At 38.5% G+C, this 6000-nt stretch overlaps 1 protein-coding gene across 2 annotated transcripts in view; it reads right to left on the reverse strand.

The window, feature by feature from the left end:
• Nucleotides 1–6000, reverse strand: part of rbms2a (RNA binding motif, single stranded interacting protein 2a) — a 46447-nt gene that overhangs the window by 33406 nt on the left and 7041 nt on the right. The window lies entirely within an intron of this gene.

The following is a 6000-nucleotide window of genomic DNA, read 5'->3' on the forward strand; positions in this document are numbered from 1 at the left end:
CTTTATGGTTGATTTGAACATCATGTAAACATCTTTACCTCAAACTTTCACTGCATACTGCAAAACCGAGCAGTTTTACCTTTAACACGACCCAGAGATTTTAGCCTCGACTCCCCCCGTTTCCTCTCTGCAGTGGTTCAGTCCATTGTCTTTGCTTTCTAATAATAACGCTACACAACCTTCAGATACAGAACGGAGAAACTTCATCGCACAGAAACGCTGCGATCGCTGCACGACAGACGTTCTCACGCTTTAATAAATCAAACACAAAAGAGCTTAAACTCTACAGCGCTTGTTTATCGATCGCTAAAACACATTAGGTGTATCAAAACTTCTTCTCTTAAAGTGCGTGTCTCTTAGCAACCCACTTCCTTTCTGTTGCTATGGCTACCGGATCCTGTTTCCTCTTCAACGGAACCAGTGAAGAACAAAACATCCAATTAGAGAAATCAGACCTCTGGAGTACAAGAAGGAGACTTGTTCAGGGGTCAAAGGTCACGGCACACCAGTTTAGGGATGCTCGAGTGGGTTCCAGGTGCGTGAGGACCCCACGGAGAACAGGTCCTGATCTCGCTAATTAATCTCACTGCTTTCGTAACAGAAAAATCGTTCACATGTAGACTGAGAGAGCTGAGAAATTTAACACTCTCTCACACTTACACACACACACTGTTGTTTCACATACAAGCTATGCTTCACTTCTATAAATGGCTTCATTACTCAGACATTCTGAGGAATACCGAACTATCAGAGAAACATTATTTAAAGATACTCTTCCATGAAAACATTCTTCACACGAATCACAGTTTCATCATGGAACAAAAAATACTTTCATTTTCGAGCACCTTCATCTCACAGTGCCTGGACCCCTTATAATCGCTGCTTGCAGAAACATAGTGTGTTTATTGTTTATAAGGCTTTATTACTTTAAAAATGTAGAAATTGTTAATGAGATGTGGAGACGGTGTTGAAAAACGTGATGAAAGGGCAGGTAATAATAATGATTGAAAACTGTAATTAATTCATTTAAAAACATTATTAATTTGCTAGCAAAATGCAGTAGTGTTAAGGAGGGTCTTGTCTTTCTCTCTCTCTCTCTCTCTCTTTTTTCCTCTCTCTCTCTCTCTCTCTCTCTCTTTTTTCCTCTCTCTCTCTCTCGGTGGGATATCCCTTTCTGATCCCTGACCTCAATTACATTCCAGAAATTTTCCGGAGGTTCTTAAAGGAAATCTCTCTTTGACTTGCTTTTGTTAAACTGATTCCAAGCGCCTTGTGTTCAGGAGGAGGATTTAATTCCCATTCAGACTGAACTTTTATCATCTTTTATTGTCAGAATCAAATATTTACTTACGTTTATTTACTGACACAACAAAAAAGATAGAGAAAATACTAGAACAGGATTGTTTAAAGTGAATTTGTTTAGAGGAATCACTCAGAACTTTAGCAGTTCATCATAATGTAAAAACATCTCCATACAGAGAGACAAAAACTCATGAACTGAGGAACATTAGAAAATCAAACACATCCATTACACACTCCTCCCTTTACACTCACAGAAACACTGGCACTGGAACTAAAAAGAGCCACTTTAACCTCGTTTTTGTTTTCCAACCCATTACATCATCACTGGCGGGAGTTTCCCAATGCATGATGTAAGGTTAATAAAACCGTAGCAGATCACATTCCTCATCAAACTTCTGGCTTTGAGAACTTCATCCACCATCCACATTTATTCACTTCAGCTTTTGGTAGAAGATTTTATCCGGCCAAAGTCACAACAATACAAAGTTCCAAATCAGAAAAAGAAAGAACAGAAAGAAAAGAAAAACACAAGAAAAACGTAGAAGTAGGAAATGTCGTTAAAAAATGAAGAATGAAACAAAAAAAAAGAAAGAATAACACTCATCACTTTACAGTACAGTAAAGGAGTAACAGCAGTGTTCCTGTTCTCTTATTAAAGAACCCACATGACCTGAGGGGAAACAGGCGGAATGTCGCTCTGTGATTGGAGCATAAAGAACGACACAACATCCTGTCTGATACGATCACACCACATTCACTCACCACATTCACTCACCACATTCACTCACCACATTCACTCACCACATTCCTGATCACTCCTGCCACATCAAGATCCTGTCCTGACTCGTCACGTCTTCATGTCACCGTCTCCTGTTCTCACTCAGACTCGCTCTGTCCCTCACGTCTTCACGTCACTGTCTCCTTCACTCTCCTGTTCTCACTCAGACTCGCTCTGTCCCTCACGTCTTCACGTCACTGTCTCCTTCACTCACTCAGACTCGCTCTGTCCCTCACGTCATCCACATCACTGTCTCCTTCACTCACTCAGACTCACTCTGTCCCTCACGTCATCCACATCACCGTCTCCTGTTCTCACTCAGACTCACTCTGTCCCTCACGTCTTCACGTCACTGTCTCCTTCACTCACTCAGACTCACTCTGTCCCTCACGTCTTCACGTCACCGTCTCCTGTTCTCACTCAGACTCGCTCTGTCCCTCTCATCACCACGTCACTGTCTCCTTCACTCACTCAGACTCACTCTGTCCCTCACGTCTTCACGTCACTGTCTCCTTCACTCACTCAGACTCACTCTGTCCCTCACGTCTTCACGTCACCGTCTCCTGTTCTCACTCAGACTCACTCTGTCCCTCACGTCATCCACATCACTGTCTCCTTCACTCACTCAGACTCACTCTGTCCCTCTCATCACCACGTCACTGTCTCCTTCACTCACTCAGACTCACTCTGTCCCTCACGTCTTCACGTCACTGTCTCCTTCACTCACTCAGACTCGCTCTCGTTCGACCTTTGACCTTGAAACTCTTAACCTATCCCTGTGACACCACCATGACCCGGCCCTCAATGTTCCTAACCGAAGATAGGGTTTTTTTTCGGTTTTTATGATACACCATGCATTCGTACCCATAAAACAGTTTTAACAAATTAAAAATTGTGTCGCTTTCTTCAGTGACACAAATAAAACATAAACAGGCATAAACTTAATTTATCATAAATTTTTGCTCAACACTTAGCTTTAATAGTCTCAGACAAATTTTTGGTTTTTGTAAATATTATAAAAATAGAAATGATATTTGAGCTCGTCATTAAATCACGCACAACAGTGATGAGATAAAACCTGTTTGACCACCGACGTGTTTCCGGATGTCAATCTGCAAACTGAATCAGTCAAACGAGTCGGAAACTTATTTACAAAAATAGATTCATTAAGCTGTAGTAACAATAATAATAATAATAATAATAATAATAAAACTTTTTTATATAGCACCTTTAAAAAGGCTTCTCATAAAGAAACAGAAGTACATAGCGTAAAACAAAATATATAAACGTATCAAAAACAGCTAATAATAAAATACTATTCAATAATAATAACAATAATAGTTATAATAATTTTAAAAAGTCATCAAGTGATAATTGTCCTAAGGAAATAAGAAATAATTCTTTGAAATGAAACAGAATTTAAATGAATTAAAAGCCGTAATGTCTGTCATGATTCACTTTTTTTTTTTAAATGATGGCTGAACAGGAACTAGAGAAGATCCATATAAGATTTTGCGTTCAGATCCTCATGCAGATAAACACTGAATCCTCGCACAGATAAACACTGAATCTGAATCCTCACGCAGATAAACACTGAATCCTCGCACAGATAAACACTGAATCCTCGCACAGATAAACACTGAATCCTCACGTAGATAAACACTGAATCCTCACGCAGATAAACACTGAATCCTCACGCAGATAAACACTGAATCTGAATCCTCACGCAGATAAACACTGAATCCTCATGAAGATAAACACTGAATCCTCACGCAGATAAACACTGAATCCTCATGAAGATAAACACTGAATCCTCACGCGGATAAACACTGAATCCTCGCGCGGATAAACACTGAATCCTCGCGCGGATAAACACTGAATCCTCACGCAGATAAACACTGAATCCTCGCACAGATAAACACTGAATCCTCACGTAGATAAACACTGAATCCTCACGCAGATAAACACTGAATCTGAATCCTCACGCAGATAAACACTGAATCCTCATGAAGATAAACACTGAATCCTCACGCAGATAAACACTGAATCCTCATGAAGATAAACACTGAATCCTCACGCGGATAAACACTGAATCCTCGCGTGGATAAACACTGAATCCTCGCGCGGATAAACACTGAATCCTCGCGCGGATAAACACTGAATCCTCGCGCGGATAAACACTGAATCCTCACGCAGATAAACACTGAATCCTCACGCAGATAAACACTGAATCCTCACACACGCAGATAAACACTGAATCCTCGCGCAGATAAACACTGAATCTGAATCCTCACGCAGATAAACACTGAATCTGAATCCTCACGCAGATAAACACTGAATCTGAATCCTCACGCAGATAAACACTGAATCTGAATCCTCACGCAGATAAACACTGAATCTGACTCAGTGTTGAATAAATAATAGATTCTTCTGTAAGGCAGATTCACGGCTGCTGGATTCGTGTTTGATAAATGAGAAAATAAACAGCTCATGATCGTGCACTCAGAGTGTTGGACTGGACTGTGTATGTGATCTCACTTTCTGTCTCTCTCTCTCTCACACACACACACACACACACACACAGTGCTATGTGTTTGTACTGATTTGACCTTACAACATTCTCCCAGAGGACTGCAGCTATGGCGAGTGTTCTCCTGTGAGAAAGGCCTTCAGAGAACTCTCACACACACACACACACACACACACACACACACACACACACACACACACACACAGCCCTTGCTACTAATTCCAATAGTATTAGTCTGAGAAACTAAACACAGTGTCGTTTACTGTATCAAAAACAACGACATGAACAGGCAGTAGAGCACGAAAATAGTTATTAATATTAGTGTTCTGTTTGTCATTATTACATCATAACTAATTATTAATATCAAATTTAGGTTATTTACAATAAATTATTATTATTATTATTATTATTGTTATTATTATTATTATTATTACTAGTAGAAGTGTTTGTTTGTTTGTTTGTTTGTTAGGAAAGTCCCAATCCTATTTTATCGAAATCAGAGGTATAAAAATAAATCTGTTATTGTGGTCATGGTGTGTATTTGGTGTTTATTCATTAGAAGAAATTCTACAAACGTAAACTCTATCAATTAAATTATATTTACATTTCGATTTTATATAAATTATATAAGGGATTTTGACTCACCTACTTCTGATCTATTGTTTAGTGAGATATTAAGAGCACGGACTGCCTCCATATGAAAGCGCAGGTGAGCGCCCCAAGGCCAGGTTTAATACAACGTCAATAATAATCTTAGAATTTATCTTTTCGAAGAATATTTTAGCAGTACAAAGGAAGACCAGTTCTGTGTGACATCTTTTAAACACAATTATGTCTGACTTCAAATAAAGTAAAACATTAAATGGAAAAAAAAGAAATAAATTGATGTACTTATATATACTCTATACAAGTAGAAAAGAAAGAAAGAAAGAAATCTGATGGCTAAGAGAAAGATAAATAAAAAAATGAATAAATAAAATTAAATCAATAAATAGGTAAGGAATTTTCTTATGTGAAGATGTTAGTAAATGTAAAACACTAATAATAAGACAATATAAAGAATAACACATTGTTTTTCAGTAACGTCACAATTTTCTCTTTTAATTTAAAAAGACACTCAATCACACAAACAGTCGTCTTTATCAGATCCTTTTTTACAAACATTTTGTGTGAAACTCTGAAGCTGGGACCTGCTGCCAGATTCCTACGAGCTGAGCTACGCTCGTGTCATCATTCCACCGAGCGTAAATACGTAGTCAGTAGCCAGATGTTCAGAAGTTTATCAGAAACAATGCAGAAATGGCGCTTTCTCTGATTTTACACACCTGGAAAATTTTTTATAAAATATTTTCATAACAATTACAGTGTCTTATTTCCTTATCACACATTT

Source organism: Pangasianodon hypophthalmus, chromosome 20, assembly GCF_027358585.1.
Source record: "Pangasianodon hypophthalmus isolate fPanHyp1 chromosome 20, fPanHyp1.pri, whole genome shotgun sequence".
In the NCBI taxonomy this organism is placed as follows: domain Eukaryota; kingdom Metazoa; phylum Chordata; class Actinopteri; order Siluriformes; family Pangasiidae; genus Pangasianodon; species Pangasianodon hypophthalmus.